General features: G+C 42.2%; 1 long non-coding RNA gene across 1 annotated transcript in view; it reads right to left on the bottom strand.

Moving 5' to 3' along the window:
- Positions 1-9,010, bottom strand: part of LOC123504715 — a 192,101-nt gene extending 183,091 nt beyond the window's left edge. The window contains exon 1 of the long non-coding RNA XR_006674925.1: positions 8,907-9,010. This is a non-coding gene — a long non-coding RNA (uncharacterized LOC123504715). The remainder of the gene's footprint in view (positions 1-8,906) is intronic.
- Between the last annotated feature and the right edge of the window lie 12,366 nt (positions 9,011-21,376).

The raw sequence follows: 21,376 nt of genomic DNA, 5'->3' as shown, positions 1-21,376 counted from the left end.
ACATACCCACACTATCTAATTATTTCCACATTATCTAATTATTTGTTTTTAAGCCTAACGTGATAATCTATATGAAATGAAGTCCGCTGTATTCACATTGTCCACCATCTACAAAGTGTAGGTTACTACAAATACTATAGATAAGGAATCCCATCAAGGAAGCGGCGTTATGCACTCCAGTTCATTATGACCTACTAATTACATAGCTTTCAACAATGATGAGGGTAGAATGTTCCATATTGTTGTGTAAAATCTAAATATCACCAACTGTTGTCCTAATGTGTAGTAGATTTAAATTACTGCTTTACAAGAAAGATTTCATTGGAAAAACTTAAAGCTCAAAATTGAAAATAACTAGCACAGCACAAGTACATACAAGCCACACCTGAACACTGACCGCCAACCAACAGACTAATGTGAGGAAAATGGAGCCGCAAGAGTTGTATTTAAAAAGTATCCTTGTTAAGCGACAATTTTACCTTTACTACCCACTAGACCACCACAGGTAGTCTAGTGGGTCACTGTGTTTCGCTCGAGTATGATGGGAAATAACATACTCAACAATTCTGCTCTCAGTGCCGAACAATACCTAAAACGAGGAGAGAGAGAGAGAGAGAGAGAGAGAGAGAGAGAGAGAGAGAGAGAGAGAGAGAGAGAGAGAGAGAGAGAGAGAGAGAGAGAGAGAGAGAGAGAGAGAGAGAGAGAGACTAGAAGTAAAATGAAGTGTAAATATTAAAATCAATCCGTAACAAAGGATGCATAATTTAACAATAAAAAATGAACATTGACATCCTATGATAAAAAGATGAATACTTGTTTCTCACTGGGCGTCAGCCGGTCTTGTCAGTACATCCATCATAGGACAATGTTACACAATAGTTCACCGTCTGGAAAGTAACAGTAGTTCGCACTTTTGTTTCATGTGTGAGAACTGAGCGGTGGATGCATCGTCTCTATAGCGAAGACACGATAATCACACTGCAATAGTAACATTGATCACCAACAGGTGTGCTGGTGGCGAGTAGGTAAACAACGCACGGATACAATGCACGTAACAGCCTGTAATTATGCAGTCTATGCCTAGGAAGACATGGACGTTCGTCATAACTATCGTTTGAGGCGCGTGTACCTTAGGGAATACAATACATTTGAGGAAATAATAATATACGTATGTGTACTTGAAATGATTATATGATATCAGTATTTAATTACTTACCTATTATTACCATTATTATTTTTTTTCTTTATAAAAATGCAACAGCGAATACCTTCAGTGTAATACTGTTATGAATGCTGCTTCCCAGGAAGCATCTTCTGCAACAGCACTGATGACAAAGTTGAAAGTAACTTAATTCACTTTTAAATTCATACATACAATCAAACTAGATTAATATCACTAAGAAAACTCTAAATGAAATTCCTTAAAAATTTAATTACTTCCAGAAAGAATCCTCATCAAAATTTCCTGGAGCAAGAATTATCTTAAAACGGGAAAAATTCCTTAACAACGGGAAGTTCACTTAGACAAACCCGACTACTCGCAGTGCGCCGCGGCGTTCCGAGTCTCCATCATATAAACACATTCATGTTAGAAGTAAACTCGGTGGAATTACTGTATAACAGCTATCAACACCGATTTATCAGAAACGATCCGAAAAAAAACTAATTATATCAAAATAAAAAAAGAAATATAGGTACTTCAAGAAATTAAACAGACAACCAAAATAGAAAGAAATATTAACGTAATGAAATTCAACCAAACATTAATCTTTGTTTATCTATTTTATTTATTTTTGTTTCTTATTATTTATGTATTAAGTCTTGTCTATTTCTACCTCATTAATTCTGCTAGGTATCCTCGATCACCCGAACGGACTCTACGCAGCAGGCGAAAGTTGCAGCGAGCACAAAGTAAGTAATTCCATGTCTGGTTTAGGCTAAAGTATTTCAAGGAAGCTATTTACATAATAATATTTTCGTCACCTTATTATCTTTACCTTCAGGATCGGAAACATTACAGTGGATTACGTTCATCAATATTAATGTACGTCAACCTCAAGGATACGTTACACAAGTCTCTCTCTCTCTCTCTCTCTCTCTGACGCAGAACCCGGTGACTACATCTAACTAGCTTCAATTTGCAATTCTGTTTTAACATTTTTATCTTCATATTTTTACTCTACATTTGACTTGGAACGCCATCTTCTCAACGTTCTGAAATGCTTTAAAAATGAGTGACGCTGTACCACTAACCCGGTATCATCACCGCCATAACCATCCCTTCACCAGTACTGTTCAATTTCCTACCACCTCCACCATAACCTCACCATCGCTCTCCTACAGCACCACAATTATTACCTCCCATCACCTGCAGCAACGTAACAACCTCCACTGCTGCATCCGATGTAACCACCACCACCACCATCAGTAGCACCAATACTACTGGCTGCACCACAATAAATACAACAGCACCTATCACCAAAACCACAAATTACCCTACTAGTACCATAACAAAACACACACACACACACACACACACACACACACACACACACACACTGCTGCAATTGTCACCATCACGATCATAACAAAACTATCCCAACTACCAGCTCTCTATCGACCACCATTGTCATCACCACCACCAGCGGCCATTTTAAAGAAGTCTTGTCGATATGTTATGGAGAAGAGGAGCAGGTGGTGGTGGTGGTGGTGGTGGTGGTGGTGGTGGTGGTGGTGGTGGTGGTGGTGATGTATAGCTAGAAAACACAAAGACGAGGGAGTTGTGAGATATAGATGATGTCTTGAATGTTGCGGTGATGATGATAATGAGCCCCCGTGGCGGTGGTGGTGGTGGTGGTGGTGGTGGTGGTGGTGGTGGTGGTGGTGGTGGTGGTGGGAAGAGTGGTGTTGAAATTAATTGGGATAAAAAATAAAACGGTAGACTGCGCTAGTGATGATGGTTACGACACGGGGAGGATTGATGGAGGTGGTGATTACTGTCGAGCTTGGTAGATACGTAATAATGCAGACGAGAAGTGGCAATAATACCAAAACTGCGAATGTGGTGGTGGTGGTGGTGGTGGTGGTGGTGGTGGTGGTGGTGGATTTGACTGGTGTAACGTAATATACCAGTGACTTCAGAGTGAGTGGTGTTGGCGATGATGTAACGAGTAATTAATGAGGAATGACGTGAGGGATGAAAAATACGTACACTAACAGGGGTTAAGGGGTTTGTGTATGGGCAGAGTGACAGTGATGGTAGTGATGCGGGAGTATGTGGGTAAGCAGAGACGAGATACATTGAAGAGTGGGATGACGGGGAGTGGACAAGAGGGATTATTGGTGGTGGTGGTGGTGGTGGTGGTACACGTGGGTAGGTAACTATGAGGTAAGGCGAAGAGGGAAGGAAGAGACTGGAGATGGGGGCTAAATGGCCTTGGAAGTAGACTGACGTGGGTGGAGATAAGATTTTTTTTTTTTTTACGGTAAGGCCTATAGCGCCTGTAGGCACACTTGAAGAGTGTATGGGAAGCGCTGTTCAGCTTCCGCCCATTAGTGGCGCCGGCAATTTTATTTATAGTGGTACCCATATTATGGCCCATATCACCACCCAAGCTCATCTTGAGTGTAACCACCAAGAACCTGGGTATCATGGTGATATGTAAGTAACTTTAAACCACTCGACGAATGGCAAAGTGTTTTAAGGCTGTACGTGGTGGGATTCGAACCTACGCGTGGACGTCTGTCCGATCCCACGCTCACCACATTATCCACTACGCCACCGCCTAGGTACATCTTTAATCATATTCGTTATGGCAGGGGCTTCAGGCAAAATTAAATAGATTTTGGCAGCCTGCAAAACATGACCATATTCAAGATGGAAAGGGAAATATTCGAATGCTGGATTGTCGCATGTGGATAGGGACACACATGCTATCCCTTTGTAATGTCATTCGCTTAAGGCCTAAAAGTATTCAAAGTCTGCTCTCAGCCTGAGGTCGAGGTAATGTCATATAAAGGTTTGAATGTAGTGCACGTAGGTTTTCTGGCAATACAGAATGGAGTGAATACAACCAGAAGAAATGGCTTCTGAAATATATCAATCTGGTAACTGTCAGGAAGGTGCGTATCCTAGGTAAGATTTTCGCGGGGCAAGACATATATCTTCTTTTTAAGGCTGTCTTGTGAGAGCGAATAGTGATTTGTTATACATTCAAAGCAGGACTGCATTATCTGCGATATTTTCTATGATACTTTACTACAAAAAGAATTTAATTTGTATAATAGATTATTTTTCTCGAAGCCTGTCATAAACTTCTGTGGTTTTGGTTCAAAGCTAAGCAGTTAACATTTCAACCTAGATTTTGTTTGTTTTACAGCGAACATAGAAGTTCCAAATAACTAAGACTAACCATCTCTGCAACCATTACTGAAAACCACTAGTCCAAGGGTAAAATTGGTCTTTAATACAGCAGTTTCAGTGTCCCGCACAGAGTTTAAATATCAGCTGGAGCGTCATGTTGCCGTGTTTTATTTTTTTTTACGGTGTGTGTGTGTGTGTGTGTGTGTGTGTGTGTGTGTGTGTGTGTGTGTGTGTGTGTGTGTGTGTGTGTGTGTGTAGGGAGTGGTAGAAGACTAAACTGTTGGTTGGATGGATGATTACTCATAAAAAACGTAACATTGATGACGTCAGGAAAGGAGTGGGCGGAGCATCCATTAAATAGGCACCTAGCCTCGGTATATATTTTAGCAAAGTTTACCTTAACTTCCCTCCATTATCCATATATAACACCAAAGCATCTTCTTACAAATTATGTTTGGTCTCAAACATCTACTGCCAAAATAGCTTCCTTGACTCTTGTTAGCATTTTACTGAAAATAAAAAAAAGATAAGACACGGTCCTAGTAGTCAGAAACGCCTTAAAGCTTCTGGAAAAATGCTGTTGTGCAGCATTGATATTCTTCGGGATCGTCGCGGGAGCTATCCTTGCCATCAAAACATTTCAAAACAGTTTGAGGTGCTCCTACGGCATCACGTTTACTGTACTTCAAAGATTGAATTATAGTCTTACCCAGTGTCCCTTTTCACACCACATAAAAACGAAGAAAATATTTATAGAAGCTTTAGATTAGTAATACGCAGTAACTTTTTGTTTTGTCTTTTAGTATTTTAAATCAAATAAATGCTGCATATAGCAAACGTTTATGATTGGCGGCTCCCATCACATCTTATGACATACACCTCATTATAGACGTTCTACAGTTATGATACGCATCTGCCATAGCTGTGACACGTGTCAGGTTTATGAAGAAGGAGGTTTATGAAGAAGGGCGGTATTCTTCATTAAGGGCCACTTTGTAAACACGGCCTCTGAACTAACGAATTACCTACACCCATGGCTGTCCACGGGAGAAAAAAAAATAAAGATAATTTTTACAAAACAAAGACGTAACTTCAAAACCAAGAGCAATGGTTGAGAAAATAATAGTATAATGGCTGGAAATGGGAAGTTTGAACCTATGTCAAGAAAAATTTGATATACTGAGCCAGTTTGCAGGCGAGTTTTGTATGTAAATAAAGATCAACTGCCAGCGGCTCTAAATTACTTAACGTAGGAAAATTGGTGTGTGTGTGTGTGTGTGTGTGTGTGTGTGTGTGTGTGTGTGTGTGTGTGTGTGTGTGTGTGTGTGTGTGTGTGTGTGTGTGTGTGTGTCCTACATTGCGTTTACCTAAATTCTCCATGCATATCCCACGCTAGTTCTGCACTACCACCACCACCACCACCACCACCACCACCACCACCACCACATCCGCAACACCCATAACTTGAGCCATCACCACCACCATCACCACCACCACCACGCCGCGACGCCTCCACACGCAGTCCACGACCATCAGCATCCGTGCCTGCCTTCCTCCTTACCGCTTGCGCCACCACCACGACCGCCGCCACACCACTCACGCTCACACCCCGACGCCTCAGGTAGGAGTTATGGCATCATACCCGTCCCAAGATATGCTAATGCGGGATAGTCAGCTGCGCAGTGATGATATGCTAAGTGATATACCGGGGAGAAGGGAGAGGGAAGCAGGACGGGAGGGGAGAGGAGATAACGGACCAACGCCCTTCATTATGGTTGGTGTTGTGTGTCCATTCTCTCTCTCTCTCTCTCTCTCTCTCTCTCTCTCTCTCTCTCTCTCTCTCTCTCTACACGTGTTAAGATGTCACCAAAAAAAAGGGGGTCCATTCTCTCTCTCTCTCTCTCTCTCTCTCTCTCTCTCTCTCTCTCTTTTACACGTGTTAAGAGGTTACAAAAAAAATTTTGGACGGTTACCTTTTTTTTTTTTTTTTACGATACACAAAGAATATGTTTAGGGAAGTGGTGGCGTGGTGGATAAGGTGATGAGCGTGGGATCGGGCAGACGTCCACCTGTAAGTTCGAATCCCACCACGTACCGCCTTCAAACTATGCCATTTGTCGAGTGGTTTAAAGTAACCTACATGTCACCATGATACCCAGGTTCTAGGTGGTTACACCAAAGATGCATTTGGATGGTGATATGGGCCCTAATATGGGTACGACTATAAATAAAATGCCTGCGTCACACACACACACACACACACACACACACACACACACACACACACACACACACACACAGTCAACAAAGGCTACAGACTCTCTTCGTCTGCAAGGGCACTACATAACCTATGCATTTTTTTTTTTTTTTTTTTTTTTTTACATTACAAGGGCACTGGCCAAGGGAAAACAAAGTGTTGGAAAAAAAAAATCCCGCTGGTTGCCAGGCCCTGTTAAGAGGAAAGTAGGAGAAAGAGAAAAAAAAAAAATCTAAAAGGAGGGTCCAGTTAACGTAAGAGGTGTCTTGACACTCCTCTTTTGAAAGAGTTTAAGTCATAGGCAGGTGGAAATACAGACACAGGTAGAGAGTTCCAGAGTTTACCAGTGTAGGGAATGAAGGAGTGAAGATACTGGTTAACTCTTGCATTAGGAAGATGGACAGAATAGGGATGAGAAGAAGTAGAGAGTCTTGTGCAGCGAGGCCGCAGGAGGGGGGAAGGCATGCAGTTAGCAAGTTCAGAAGAGCAGACAGCATGAAAACAGCGGTAGAAGACAGATAAAGATGCAACATTGCGGCGGTGACTTAAAGAATCAAGACAGTCAGTTAGAGGAGAAGAGTTGATAAGACGAAAAGCTTTAGATTCCACCTTGTTTAGTAAAGCTGTGTGTGGATCCCCAGACATGAGAGCCATACTCCATACACGGGCGGATAAGGCCCTTGTACAGAGCAAGCAGCTGGGAGGAGAGAAAATGGACGAAGACGCCATAGGACACCTAACTTCTTGGAAGCTGATTTAGCAAGAGTAGAGATGTGAAATTTCCAGTTTAGATTTTTAGTGAAGGATAGACCGAGTGTGTTTAATGTAGAGGAGAGGGGAAGTTGAGTGTTATTGAAGAAGAGAGGATAGTTGTCTGGAAGGTTATGTCGAGTAGATAGTTGTAGAAATTGAGTTTTTGAGACATTGAACAAAACCAGGCATTGCTCCTGATACCAGTTAATCCCTGAACCTATTGTTGCCAGTGGTAACTGGTGATGGTGTAACTGGTGATGGTGCTGATGAGGTAGTGATGGGTGATGATAGGGATGACTGGTGATGGTTATGGAAGTGACTGGTTAGTGGTGTGTGGTGATGGGTTGTGAGTAGTATTGGTGATGGGGTGGATGTTGGTGATAGGAGTGACAGAGCTAGGATGTATGGTGATGTGTGATGGAAGGAATGGTTATGAGTGACGATATGGCTCATGGAAAATATTACATGACGGGGAGTGATGGGAGGTGAAAGGGACGACAGGATGATAAAAAGATTATTAAAAGTGATGGAGAATGGTAGGAGTGATGGGAGTGATATGCAGTAACTAACATATTATATATATATATTTTTTTTTTTCAAAAGACAAAAATGGGTCGAATGTGCAATGTAAACCTTAGGAAGCATAATATTCCTGACACATGCACCAACAATAATAACATAGAAATGAAATTAACATGTATCATTGTACCCTGTTCCTAATTCTACATAAAATTCCCCAACAGTTACACAGGAAAGGGAGAGCAGAGGGGAGAGAAATATATGGCGAGAGGGAACAGAGGAGGGGATGGAGAGGGTAAACAAACGTATGAGAAAAGCAATGAGAGAGAGAGAGAGAGAGAGAGAGAGAGAGAGAGAGAGAGAGAGAGAGAGAGAGAGAGAGAGAGAGACGGGGGAAGGGAATGGAATAAATTTAATATCACAAGACAATCCAATGCAGGTCTAATATCAGACAATGAATGGCCTGCGCAGCCCTCCCCTGCCAGCACCGCCACCTGAGAGGCCAGCGACAAGCCACCATTCTTGACGCCAGCTGAGAATTGCCACTACAGCTGCCACCCGGGAAATGTCAAGGCCAATGGTTATATCCTCCTAATGAACAACATATACGTTACCAAGCAGCAATGGAAGCGTTTAAGGAGAACAGGAAGAGTACAATTTTTCTAACGACTTGGCAGGAGGAAATGACAAGGAAATGCAGTACCGGCAGGAGTAGGTCAAGTGCACTGTTCCGTGGCAGTAAAGCTTCCCTGGTAATAGTATCGCCAGGAACTAATCAGGCAAGTTTCTCTGGTAAGAATATTGAAACTAACGACTGAAGTTTAATAATCCGTAAGTGATCAGTGGCCAGACCAAACCCAACTATACCAATCCAGCCCACGCCGATACCTGAACCTCGAGCACGCGGAGGCCATGTTAAGGAGTGAACCAGGCAATACTTCTTATCAGCTAACATCATGGCAATCAACCAACCACGTCACTTTCTGCTGATACACAACAATGTGGCACACTTACCAGTCACCAAGGACGCACTGCACGACAGCCGAGATGGACGGGAAAACGCTAATCACCACATACAATAATTCAACATCCACTATGACATCGCGCTTTCTTCCTCGTGGTCTATGTGTCTCTAGCAGTTGGAAGTGACGTGCATATTTTTTCTTCCATCTAATCAAGTCAGGCCTAAAACAAAATCACCACTACAATGTCGCGAAATATATATTTTTTATACTGATATTCATTTATGAACACCTTTTGTATAGTGATAGACTTACACTATTAACGATGATAATATTAGTAATAATAGACACTACTGAAAAGCGGTAGTTCAGAGTCCAGCAAGGCATTTCATTAGTCACGTCGGCCAGCCAATACCCAGTTCGTTCACAGGGTATGTAGCAAAGTCCCGAAGCACTGAACGAGACGAGGCTTAAGGATTAGTCTGTGGAAATCCATTATAAACCCAGCGTGTGGACTGCTGGTGTTGGCTGGTATACACACACACACACCCACTGGACCAGAACAAACACGTCTGCATCATAGGAAGCATACATTCAGACACATACACAGCCGCACTGGCCGTATTCAATGTAAATACCCGAGCCACCTGACTGTCAAACGCATCATACACAAGCGCTCCTATTGACAATACATTTATAACTAACACTCAATGGTTCAAATAAATAGAAAAAAAATAACGGTGTAGAGAAATCGGGTGTGATGCAAAGGGAATACAAAGAAGTTCGACACAATGAAGCACTTCGGTGTGACGCAGGGCCGCCATCAGTGCACGGCAACACAATAGTCACGTCAGATATAAACCTGCTCCGTGACGTCACGAGGCGGTGAGTAGTGAGCGGTGGATTCAAGAGGCTATGTCTTGCTGGGCGCCGCTAAGGCTCGGATACAGGAAAGCACACAAGCCAAGAAATACATTGTAGGTTAATGACTTTGTTTCCTTCAACAAATACCGTGAGAACTCCATAAAAGTGATTAGGAACACACAAACAATGGATAATGCTGTACATAAATATACTTGCGATCATAGTCCTCAAATGCACGACTTGCACTGATAAATCATATGCCGCTATTATTAGGCTGTTGGTGCTGGAGTGAAGAATAAACACTGGTACTTCAAAGGCATCCACTGACAGCTAGAGAATGCATGTACCATAACTCGACCATAATTCCAGATAGAAACACAATCTGCCACATAAGTAACGTTCTGTCAGACAACGTGCGAGAGCTTGGCGGCGGCACACACAATGCACTGCTGTATCACGCTCACGCAATCAGTGAACGAGTCGGTGCTTCCGTACAATAATCAAACTAGACCTCTTATCTTTATTTTTTTTACTGATATTTCCGAACGCGTTTTGTATATATTCTTTTTACTGGGGCACAAATTTCAGACACGTCTCTGCTGGCGTGCTGTTCCAGACCCCTCCATTCCATGACTTGAGGCAGACTTCAACCACAAGGACCGAGTAACAGATAGGCCAACCCTGACCGATCTTGTCTGGCTCCCTACCCATGTAAGTTTTCTCTCCGTCCTAATTTGGGATAACTGTAATGACTGGCTTCTGCCGCATGCAGGATATAACGTAGGTAAGTGTGACTCGAGCACCCCTGACCGACTGATCAACTGAATGCCTCTACCTAGCCCGCGACACGCCTGATCTTTCTCTTTCCGTGACCTTAGCACTCGTGGCGTTTGTGTATGTAGAGTGGTCGGGTGATTACTATGAATTAGCTGCCTGCTGCCCCCAATCCTCGCGGTGACCAGAGTCAAGACGTAAGAAAGAGCATCTCCAGCACGTCTAAGGTGTTCAGGGAAAGCACGCGTCAAATTACGAAAGTAGGAAAATGTAATAATGCTAAAAACAAGTATCTCTAACTCGAGGTGGGAACATCACAAACACTTATATTAATTTAAACACACACACACACACACACACACACACACACACACACACACTCTCTCTCTCTCTCTCTCTCTCTCTCTCTCTCTCTCTCTCTCTCTCTCTCTCTCTCTCTCTCTCTCTCTCTCTCTCTCTCTCTCTCTCTCTCTCTCTCTCTCTCGTGTGTTCCTGTTTGGTCGAAAAGTTAAAGAAGGTAGCCGAGAAAACGCGGATCAACGAAAGGCTGAGAAGAGAAGGAAAGTCTCATGGAAAGTTTTGTGCGGTAGAACTGTCAAAATGGAAGTGATCCCTGAAAACCACAACGTAACGCTTCTCTCGAATATCAGTAATCTGAATACATTGAATTCTAAGTTCGGGAGACACTCTTCAGTAACGCTGCGATCAACCATTAATCCCCTTCAATACTGGGACCATTTTTATCGGTTTGTGTACGATCAGACGATTTTATTGACATTAGGAAGGGTAAATGGAGGTTAGAAAATTAGTGGCCACAGCCTTCACTACTGTAATCCCCACACATGAGTTTTTGGAGCTGTATAAAATTACCAAATAGTAACCAGAATGAATATGAATACGTGTCATAGTACTGAAATAGTTAATCCCCAAACAGTTTACAGAAAGCTACACTTACCTGTAATTACTTTGGCTCATCCGTCTGTCTCTTTAATCAAACGATATGCGAAAAATTAATAACCTAGTTCTCTCTCGTTGGATCTGTCATATTTACTTTTAACTCACGGGACACTGGAACCACTACGCAGCCGTTGAGGACGGTTAGGCTTATCTGATTCAAGACCATGTGGGGCATTACTCAACCCTTTTACGCCTCCACGAATAAGGAAAGGTTGTACACAAAATATTCCATCAACATGCCCCCACATAGCCTCCTTACATTTAGTCACATGCTCACTCATTGCCGCCTGTTCTTCCCCCACGACCTGCATCCTCATCCCGTCATTCTGCATATCCATCTCTCTATTCACTAAATTGGGCTGCAGAAAGACTACCTCGAGAGTGTGGGTAATTGCGCACGTTCGCGACCAGCAGTACATATAAACAAGTAAACATTTATAAATCTAGGACATACTTTTAACTGAGAAAAGGAAAGTAGCGCTCGAACAACGCGAATAATGAATTGCATAATCCAGGCAGAGAACTTCCAAACCAAGAGGAATGTGTGTTTTCTCTGCCACTAATGAGCTCTCGTAAAAATGCCAATAACAACAACATTTTGATGTGTACATTAGCCACTTAATTCCCTCCCTCAACCACCCATGAGGATTTTGCTGTTCAAAGTAAATTGAAATATTAGTAAAGAATAGTGAAATGACAGACAGAGGAAAAAAATCCTACCAAAGCCATTTATATTTTCTAATCCATTTATTGGAATTCGTTTTAGCGTTGGTTGTTGGAGCTCCGAATTCGATTAAAACAGCGGCTTTTCCTCTCGACAAGTTATCACATTCTCTGCGTGTAGCTCCTCGCCGCGCCGGATCCATCCTGGCCATGAGAACTTCATACACCGAATGATGCTGATACAGGCCTGTTTTAAACGCCGCATTCTCATCGTCCAACCTGGATTATCGCCGAAATCTCTTGCCCTGAATACTGATGCCGTGCCCGTGTTCCGGCGGAATTAAAACACCTTTTTATTGGCAGCCAACAGAAAAGTTAATTAGATTTGTGGGGCTGGTTCATTTTCTACCCAAATATGATTTTTTCCCTCTCTATGACGTGAACAACACCAGGCCTGGGAGATGATGCAGCCGTGTGTGTGTGTGTGTGTGTGTGTGTGTGTGCGGCAAGGTAAACAAACGGCTCTCGAACAGCTGGTATTTTTTCGTGTCTGTGCGCTGCCAATCTAGTTCCACATCTGTCAAAAGAGAGCTAGACACTTGTGAATACCCAAGGGTTGCAGTCACTACATCTGTAGCACAGTACAGCGAGGTATGACTGATAAGGCTATATAGTCAGCAGCTGTCATGGAGGTCTGGAAGAGTTGCTAACCTACGGAAACTGATTCTTGGAGTTCAGTCAGCCCTGTATGTACAGACTAGTAAGTGGCGTTAGACGTCTGTGCTTTTTCTGTGGCTGTGCTTATGTGCATACTGTGCAGAATTCGAAATAGTATCAAGCCGTTTGTCTCTGCCGCCATTTTCTGCGCATGCGCACTGAGTCGTAACCATGGCAACCAAACAACTGTCAGACCTGCGGAAACTACAACGCAGCCAACTAGCCAAGATTGATAAAGATGAGCTGATCGACGTCATTCTGGCATCAAATACAGACAACGAAGAGTTCCAGCAACTAAACCAAAGGCTAGAAGTGATGAAGGAGATGCAAGCCCTCAAGACTGCAGTTATATCTCCTGACAGTCTCATCAACAAGAACTACGCTGAGCTCAAGTCTCGTATCGACAAACAAGATGAAGTACTGGATAAACAACAGCAATTCTTAGAAACTTTAGATCGCAAGGAGCGTGAAGCAAACATTGTTGTTCTGGGCGTGCCTGACGAGAATGAAGCGTTGGATGGTGCTACAACGGACCAGGAGAAGCTTAATAAGATATGGACCAAAGTAGGCATCAGTGACGTCGAGTGTACCTATCGGAGGCTAGGACGAGAACTACCCGCTGGTGAGGGGCCTACACACCGTAGGAGTCGCCCCATCTTGGTTACGCTTCGGAACAAGGATCTGCGCGCAAGCATCCTCAACAGCGCCAGCCAAATGAAGTCTGCGGGTGACAACTTCAGCCGCATTTACGTCAAGCGGGATGTTCACCCAAGCATCAGGAAGGAGTGGAGGCGTTTGAGAGATACAGAAGCTGCCGAAAAGTCCCGCCCTGAAAATATGGGCTGCGTCATCAGGCTGGATACCAAGGAGCGTAAGTTATATAAAGGCGTACGACTCAGTCCCGAGGAAAAAGTTGTTTGCTGTGTTACGGCGTTATGGGTGTGGTACAGTGATGGTGGCGGCGCTAATGGCCATGTACCGTGTTACAGAAAGTTTGATAGGCGGGGCTGTGTTGACAGCTACACGTGGAGTCAGACAGGGTTCGCCTACATCTTGTTTTTTGTTTATTGTATTTGTTAATGAATTATTCACCTCATGAAAGAAAATTGTCAACCTGAGCAACTCATCAGATGGATACATATACTGGTTCTCATGGATGATACAGTATTATTGTCAACTAGTAGACAGAATTTGTTAAAAAAGTTAGAAATACTGAAAAAGTTTTGTGAAGAGTTTGGTATGGTAATCAACTGCACTAAGACAAAATATTTTGTAATTAATGGAGAAGAGAGAGATACGGAGCCGATACAGATGAACGACTTGGTGATAGAACATTGCACGAATTATGTGTACTTGGGGTCACCGTTCACCTGTGACGGCTCAGTGTCCTCGGCTGTCCGGGCGCATGCTAAAAGAAAACTGTCCCACGTATTAAAGTATGTGTCCTTTCTCAAGAAAAACAATGATATTCCATTTGTTGTAAAGCGACGAGTCCTCGATGCTGCCATGATGTCATCCCTGCTGTATGGATGTGAGTCCTGGGTAGGGGCTGATATCAAGCCTGCTATTAAGCTGTATAATTGGGGTATTAAACAACTACTTGGGGTCAGGAAAACAACATCAAACTTGGTCTGTTATGCTGAAGCTGGCTACCCTCTGCTCCCAGATTTGATTAAGTTCAAACAACATAAGTTTTTTAGTAGTATGTGGTCTCAGAGGTCAAGTATGTCAGATGACCCATTAGCACTTTCCATCCGAATGGTGACCAGCACAAACACGCACATGGGCAAATTAATTCAAAATTTCATTGATAATGATCCTCCCGACCCGACCTCTTTAACGAGTAATGTACATAATGTAATAGAGAATTCTAATTCATCAAGGTGTACTATATATAGAGATCAATCCAAGCTTATCGGTACACGATATATATACAAATAAACATCTGATAAACGAGTCCGACCGCATAGCGTTTACTCGTTTCCGAGTAAGTGGCCACAATGTTATTGTAGAAACCGGCCGTTGGAATAGACTAGGTCGTGGCCGCCTTCCTTTTGAAGCGTGTGTGTGTATGTGGCAGAGGAGTTCAGACAGAGAGGCACGTGGTTGAGGACTGTTCTATAACAGGAAACATCAGAGTGAGGTATAATGTTACCACCCTTGAAGAACTATTTTCACCTGATATCCCCCATGACACATGTTGTAAAATCATTCATGATATCTTAGGAATGTGAAATTAAAACGTAAATTTTATGTGTAGATTATATTTGTGGACTACATTGTTGTGATTCCAAATGTTAGTTAAATGTTTATTGTTAATTTAGTTTAGGAAGTTAGTTGTATATGTATATTATAATTTGTATTGATGTGGTCAATAAACTATCTACCTATCTATCTGTGTGTGTGTGTGTGTGTGTGTGTGTGTGTGTATGTGTGTGTGTGTGTTTCACTGTTTGATCTGCTGCAGTCTCTGACGAGACAGCCAGACGTTACCCTACGGAGCGAGCTCAGAGCTCATTATTTCCGATCTTCGGATAGGCCTGAGACCAGGCACACACCACACACCGGGACAACAAGGTCACAACTCCTCGATTTACATCCTACTCACTGCTAAGTGAACAGGGGCTACACGTGAAAGGAGACACACCCAAATATCTCCACCCGGCCAGGGAATCGAACCCCGGTCCTCTGGCTTGTGAAGCCAACGCTCTAACCACTGAGCTACCGGTGTGTGTGTGTGTGTGTGTGTGTGTGTGTGTGTGTGTGTGTGTGTGTGTGTGTAGTATTATCGTGATATAGAGTACACGCACGGTTCTCTATTACTAACGCCGATATATTTGGGAGGACGATAATAGTGGAATAAATGGTATATATATTATATGCTCTCTCTCTCTCTCTCTCTCTCTCTCTCTCTCTCTCTCTCTCTCTCTCTCTCTCTCTCTCTCTCTCTCTCTCTCTCTCTCTCTCTCTCTCTCTCAGTCTATAGTCGCATCACGCGCCAACCACAGCGCTACGATTATAAAAATAAAGGAAAAAAAAACTATGTCCCGCACAGATGATTTACGAGGCGAGTGACAGTGACGGGATGCAGCGGAGGGATCGGCCTCAGAGAAAATGTCCTCGAAATTAATAATAAAATGTATGTCATTCAGGGGATTGAGATGAAAAAACTTTTTTTTCGACAGGTCATCTCAGAAGTTGTAAAAATGATCCACTTTTTTCACACGACGCTTTTCAGAGCTGCATGGAGTTTTCTTTTTTATTTTCATTTTTATCAGATATTGGCCGACATCACCTCTGGTAATACATCAACTCCAGAATGTGTGTGTGTGTGTGTGTTCCACCAGCACCACCATGGTCGTCTGTTGGTCACCCAGCCAGCAGGAAAGAACCCAGATTTCTACTGACCGAATCTTTGGGTGAGACAGAGATCACACCACACACCACACACCGGGACAGCGAGGCCACAACCCCTCGAGTTACATCCCGTACTTACTTGTTGCTAGGTGAACAAGGGCTACACACATTAAGAGGTTCGCCCATTTGCCTTGCCGCGCCCGGTGTGTGTGTGTGTGTGTGTGTGTGTGTGTGTGTGTGTGCACGCTCGCGCGCGACCTTTTAAAGTCTTTATACTCAAAACAAAGCTGCCTCAAATATGTACCTACCTTGCTGCGACCATCCTCTCGTTTGCACCTGCCTCATTGACCTGGGAACAGGAATCAAGACTACCTTCCATAAATTAATACAAAGAATTATTCGGTAAATGAACAGAGACAAATTTAATATTATTCTCCATAGTCTTGACTGTTTGATTACACAATTCTGCCACAGTGAAGTAATTATTGTTTAATCTTCTTCAGAGCAGCGGTGATAAGTTAGATGGTACTAGAATCTTGTTAAGTGTTTTAAGAGAAAACAATATCTAAGTACTCTAGAGAGTCTTTTCATGAAGATAATTGACATTTTAAGCATTTGTGGAATAGCGAACGTGTACCACAAGTAGCTTTCTCTTTATCTTCTTGCGTAACCCAACGTTTGAATATCATGGCCAATCGCGTATCCTTCAATGTGTATCCGGAAACATTCTGTGAATGCAAGAAAGCTAACAAGTTTATAATAACTGTAGAGTGGTTCACAAACTATCTTACTTGACGACCCCTTTTAGCTTCCCGTAGATGCACACGCCCCCATCCACTTTTCTTTTTGATTTACATGAAATTATATTTTCTTGTATTTATATCTTAGCACTGTTTCGAGAGACAGCTTTATGCTTATATTACAACGATTGAAACCAATAATACAGATACTAGTCATTTCACCAAATAACTAAACATTTGATTCAAAGGGAGCTAATTAAGAAAAAAAAATGTTCTTGGAGTGATTTCATTATTCTTAATAAGCAATGATATTTAAGCAGATGGCTTCACAACTCCCTTGTATCCTCCTCACGCCCTAGTTTTGGAACCACTGTGAGTGTAGAGAATCTTTATTTAGGACTCACTAACTGAGCTAAAGGGGCTGTAACAATGGGCTCGTATGAACCAAGTTTTGTACTGGAAAATCAAATCTGATTAGCTAAAGAAAAAAATGTCCTTATTTACTCACACACTATCTATGACTATTAATGACAAACCGTATGTAAGATTCCTGCCGATATGAGTCAAGGGGCAGGGTTCCGATTGCTACGTCATGAGGCAGACGGCTGGTCTCGGTGATGTGGACACATCACAAGAGAGACTGCTCTTGCCTTCTAGGAACGAAGACAGGAGAGTCACCTGTATGAGATAGAAAAAAAAAGTAAACAAGCCATTGATTTTAACATTTTCTTACGTGAACAAGTTACCTTAAGTTTTATCATCCATTTTTTCTCTAAGTATACTGTTTCGTTAGATCCTTTGACTGCTTTTACATCTGAATTATCAGAAATTCATTTCAGCCCACGTGAAGTACGAAAAATTGACAGCGCGTGACACAATATCAACGGATCACCACCGCCCTGGATAGCTCTTGAGCACCATGCGTCTGAGGAACTTATTGATCAAAGAGCCTGAAAAGCGGCCGTTGAAGGGAGAAGAAAATGGAATTGCAGCCGAAACTACAGGGAATGGAAGGAATAAAAAAAAATTACAACATTGAGAAACAACGGGAGAAGACTCATACGCGCAGCCACCCAACACCTCCCCTAGGGAGACAGCAGAGAATACCTGGTGGACACGAGGGAATATAACACATCATGCAAGCAATACGCTAAAAAATACTGTAATTTCTTAACCTAAAACATTTCTTACCAGCTTGAAAATATAATTCCACTAAAGAATAATCATTTGACACATGAGACAAAGGAAAATAAAACTCATTGTGACGCACTAATTGCTGCGAGATTCAGGAACAAACGCCCTTCAGGTGGAGTGGTAAGCGAAAAGTGAATGAAAATGGGAAACAATAGCGTGTAAAAATGCTCTGTTTTCTACAAATCTCTAAGTGTAAACTTGAAAAGAAGCAGTGAATATATTGCAGTCATGCTTCTGGTTCTCTAAACAAGCAGACAAATGTTCTAATGTTTTTTTTTTATTTACACCTGTTTTTCTATTTCATCATTGAATTACTTCCTGGATTATTTACGCTGGCGACAACTGATTCATATACAGCGCAAGCCACCGTCACAATATTTTCCATCTCACTGTCGAGTTTCCATTGACAAAATATCCTTGTTTTTTTTCTCATATTTTGGTCACTTGAGAGAAACAAATCTCGTTAGAATCTTAATAACCATAGTGTAGAGTAATTCTTTAAAACTAAATCAATCTGATTGGAATATTTTTAAGTAAAGGGCCAACTACAAACAGTCCTCTAAGCCGCAAAGTTCACGTGTTCTCCAGCTGCAGAGACAGCACGAGAAAGGAAAGTAAGTCCTTATGTCTATGTTGATGAGAGAAAGAGGAAACTAAAGGACGTTGCAGTGGGATGGAAGACAAAAACCATTAAAATTTACTTTGTTTATCTGCATGCAGTAATCACCCTATGCATGAGAGGTGTGTTTCAATCAAACTAAGCTCATGAGTGTTGGTAAAGTGGTGGGAAAAGTCCAGAACGCCTCGCTTCAATGACGCTGCCTCCCGGAATAAACAGACAAAAACTCTCAAAGTAAAATAGTATAAAGTTTTTTTATTCTTGATATGTATAAACAGCTATGTTTGATGCACTGATACACGGAAACTGCGTCTGAGCGAGAAGTAGGACAGTAATGTCTCCTTTCACTCTCCTAAGTGAAGGGATCTACTTTGGGGAACAAAAAAAGTTTAGTGATTATTGATTTATACATTTGAGAAGTAAGGTTGTCCAAAAGTAATGACATAATTAGGATATATATAAATGGCTAAATACATCCAAAGCATGAAAATAAGTGTATATAACATGTACATAACATAATATAAGCATTCAGTATTCTTCTGTGACCGCGATGGAGCTGCAGCGGTGGTGTGTGTAACCTCAGCTGATGAGGAAGTAGATGACCAAGATGAGAAAATGGCAACATAAGAAAGAGAACTAAAGATTTTTCTTTTACTTTTTTCCAAAACCTGCTCCAGGAAATTAGTTAGAAATATGATCAAACTCTGGCTTGGATTGATGTCTTTTAGGAATAGTATATATGACTAAAATAGACTTTGAGCCGTGACTGGGATAACTGTGTTTTCGTGCAGCCTTGCTTTAGGTCACATATTCTCCTAAACTGTGAATGAGAGCAACGACTCATTAACATTAGACTTAAAACCGCAAGGATCATGTACATCGTATACTGAGGTGAGAGTTGAATGGTTATTGTGAGGACAAGGACTTCAAGTGATTCAAGTTTAAGCGCTGCCGATCTTGCATTGTTGTCACATGATTCTGACTACTTTGAGTCACATGCTGTCCCGTCAGTCATTGCAGCCAAAGCATACATGTCTTGAAAAGCAAATATCATCTTAGTTCACAGACTTTCATCACTATACCTAATGTTCCGTGTCTTAGGTTTCACATCTTCAATAAAAAAAAAAAAAAAAAAAATGGACCAGAATAACATGACCATTGCTGAGATATTAACATGACCATTCCCAACCTACCATAGTAATCTAAAGAGGCCACATTGAACTCTCTTATCGATTTTAATTCCGATTCCCTTCCACGCCATCTTGAAGAAATAGAAGAGGAGAAAGGAATGTGTATGTTAAAGCGTTTCATCCGGGAATATGTAAAACCAGACAAAACAAATGTAAGGCTGTTGCTTCAGAAAAAATACGGAAGTCATAACGCAAAGGAAAAGATAAATGCATGGACATGTATTACGTATTACCGCTGGTATTAAAAAGAAGAATTATGATGATTCAATTATCTTCCCAATGGTGTTACGTTCCATTCTTGTCAAAAGCGATGATCAGTATTGAGTTATGGATCCTGTGTAGATTACTTTTATACGTAGATCTCTCTCTCTCTCTCTCTCTCTCTCTCTCTCTCTCTCTCTCTCTCTCACACACACACACACACACACACACACACACACACACACACACACACACACACACACACACACATTCTTCTTACAGTGATCTTCGCACCATCAACATGCTCATTTATCAAAGCCCGCAATAAGCAGCGATGGGATTAATGAGCCGAGATGAAAGACTGGATGAAATTGCCTCGGAAAAGACACGCTTCTAATTTAGTTTTCTCCCACAGCTGCCATTAATTACTGGACGCTCTCTCTCTCTCTCTCTCTCTCTCTCTCTCTCTCTCTCTCTCTGTGTGTGTGTGTGTGTGTGTGTGTGTGTGTGTGTGTGTGTGTGTGTGTGTGTGTGTTCATGTACAAGGGCAGGACGGGTGAGCTGTAGGGAGCAGCAGGATCCAACTTGCTATAGTCCTCAAATATCGAAAAGCTAATGAAACCATACATATATGATTGCACACACCGGTAAACAATAACACAAGTAAATTAGTTCATTAATAAAACTGGAGTGGAGGCAACGAACATCAGTGCACGCCATCATTACTATTAGACGATGCGGAAATTAAATACACGAACGCAGGGGAAGGAGGGATGTGTATGTGGGGAGGAGGAGGAAGGGCGTCGGTGGCAACAGCAACGCGACGCCCAGCATGTGGCTAATCCAGAAGGTAAACATGGGAAGGCCAATCTTGCCATCGGGACGGTATTGAGTGAGGAGGAAGGGAGGCAGAGAGCAACGGAAGGGAGAAGTAACCGAGAGGAGAGGAGAGCAGAGGAGAGGGAAGAGGTGGGGATGGGACCTGCCTTGTTCTACTCACCACCAAAACAAAAAACAAACAAACAAACAAAAAAGCAGGAAAAAGAAAGGGAGGGAGAAATGTTTCAGTGACGTTTCCATCCCGCAACAATGGGCCGCCGCCGAGCCTGGCTTGGCAACAATGCCGCCTGAGAGCCAGATACATAGATTTATTGATGAATATTTCAGAAAAAAAAGGATGTGCACCATTTTTACACATAGTCACGGATAAAGGAATATACCAGGGTACAATAAAATTCTACACAAT

Source organism: Portunus trituberculatus, chromosome 17 (assembly GCF_017591435.1).
Source record: "Portunus trituberculatus isolate SZX2019 chromosome 17, ASM1759143v1, whole genome shotgun sequence".
In the NCBI taxonomy this organism is placed as follows: Eukaryota; Metazoa; Arthropoda; class Malacostraca; order Decapoda; family Portunidae; genus Portunus; species Portunus trituberculatus.
Note: the sequence above shows the minus strand (reverse complement) of the source record. Positions and strands in the feature narration are given on the sequence as shown.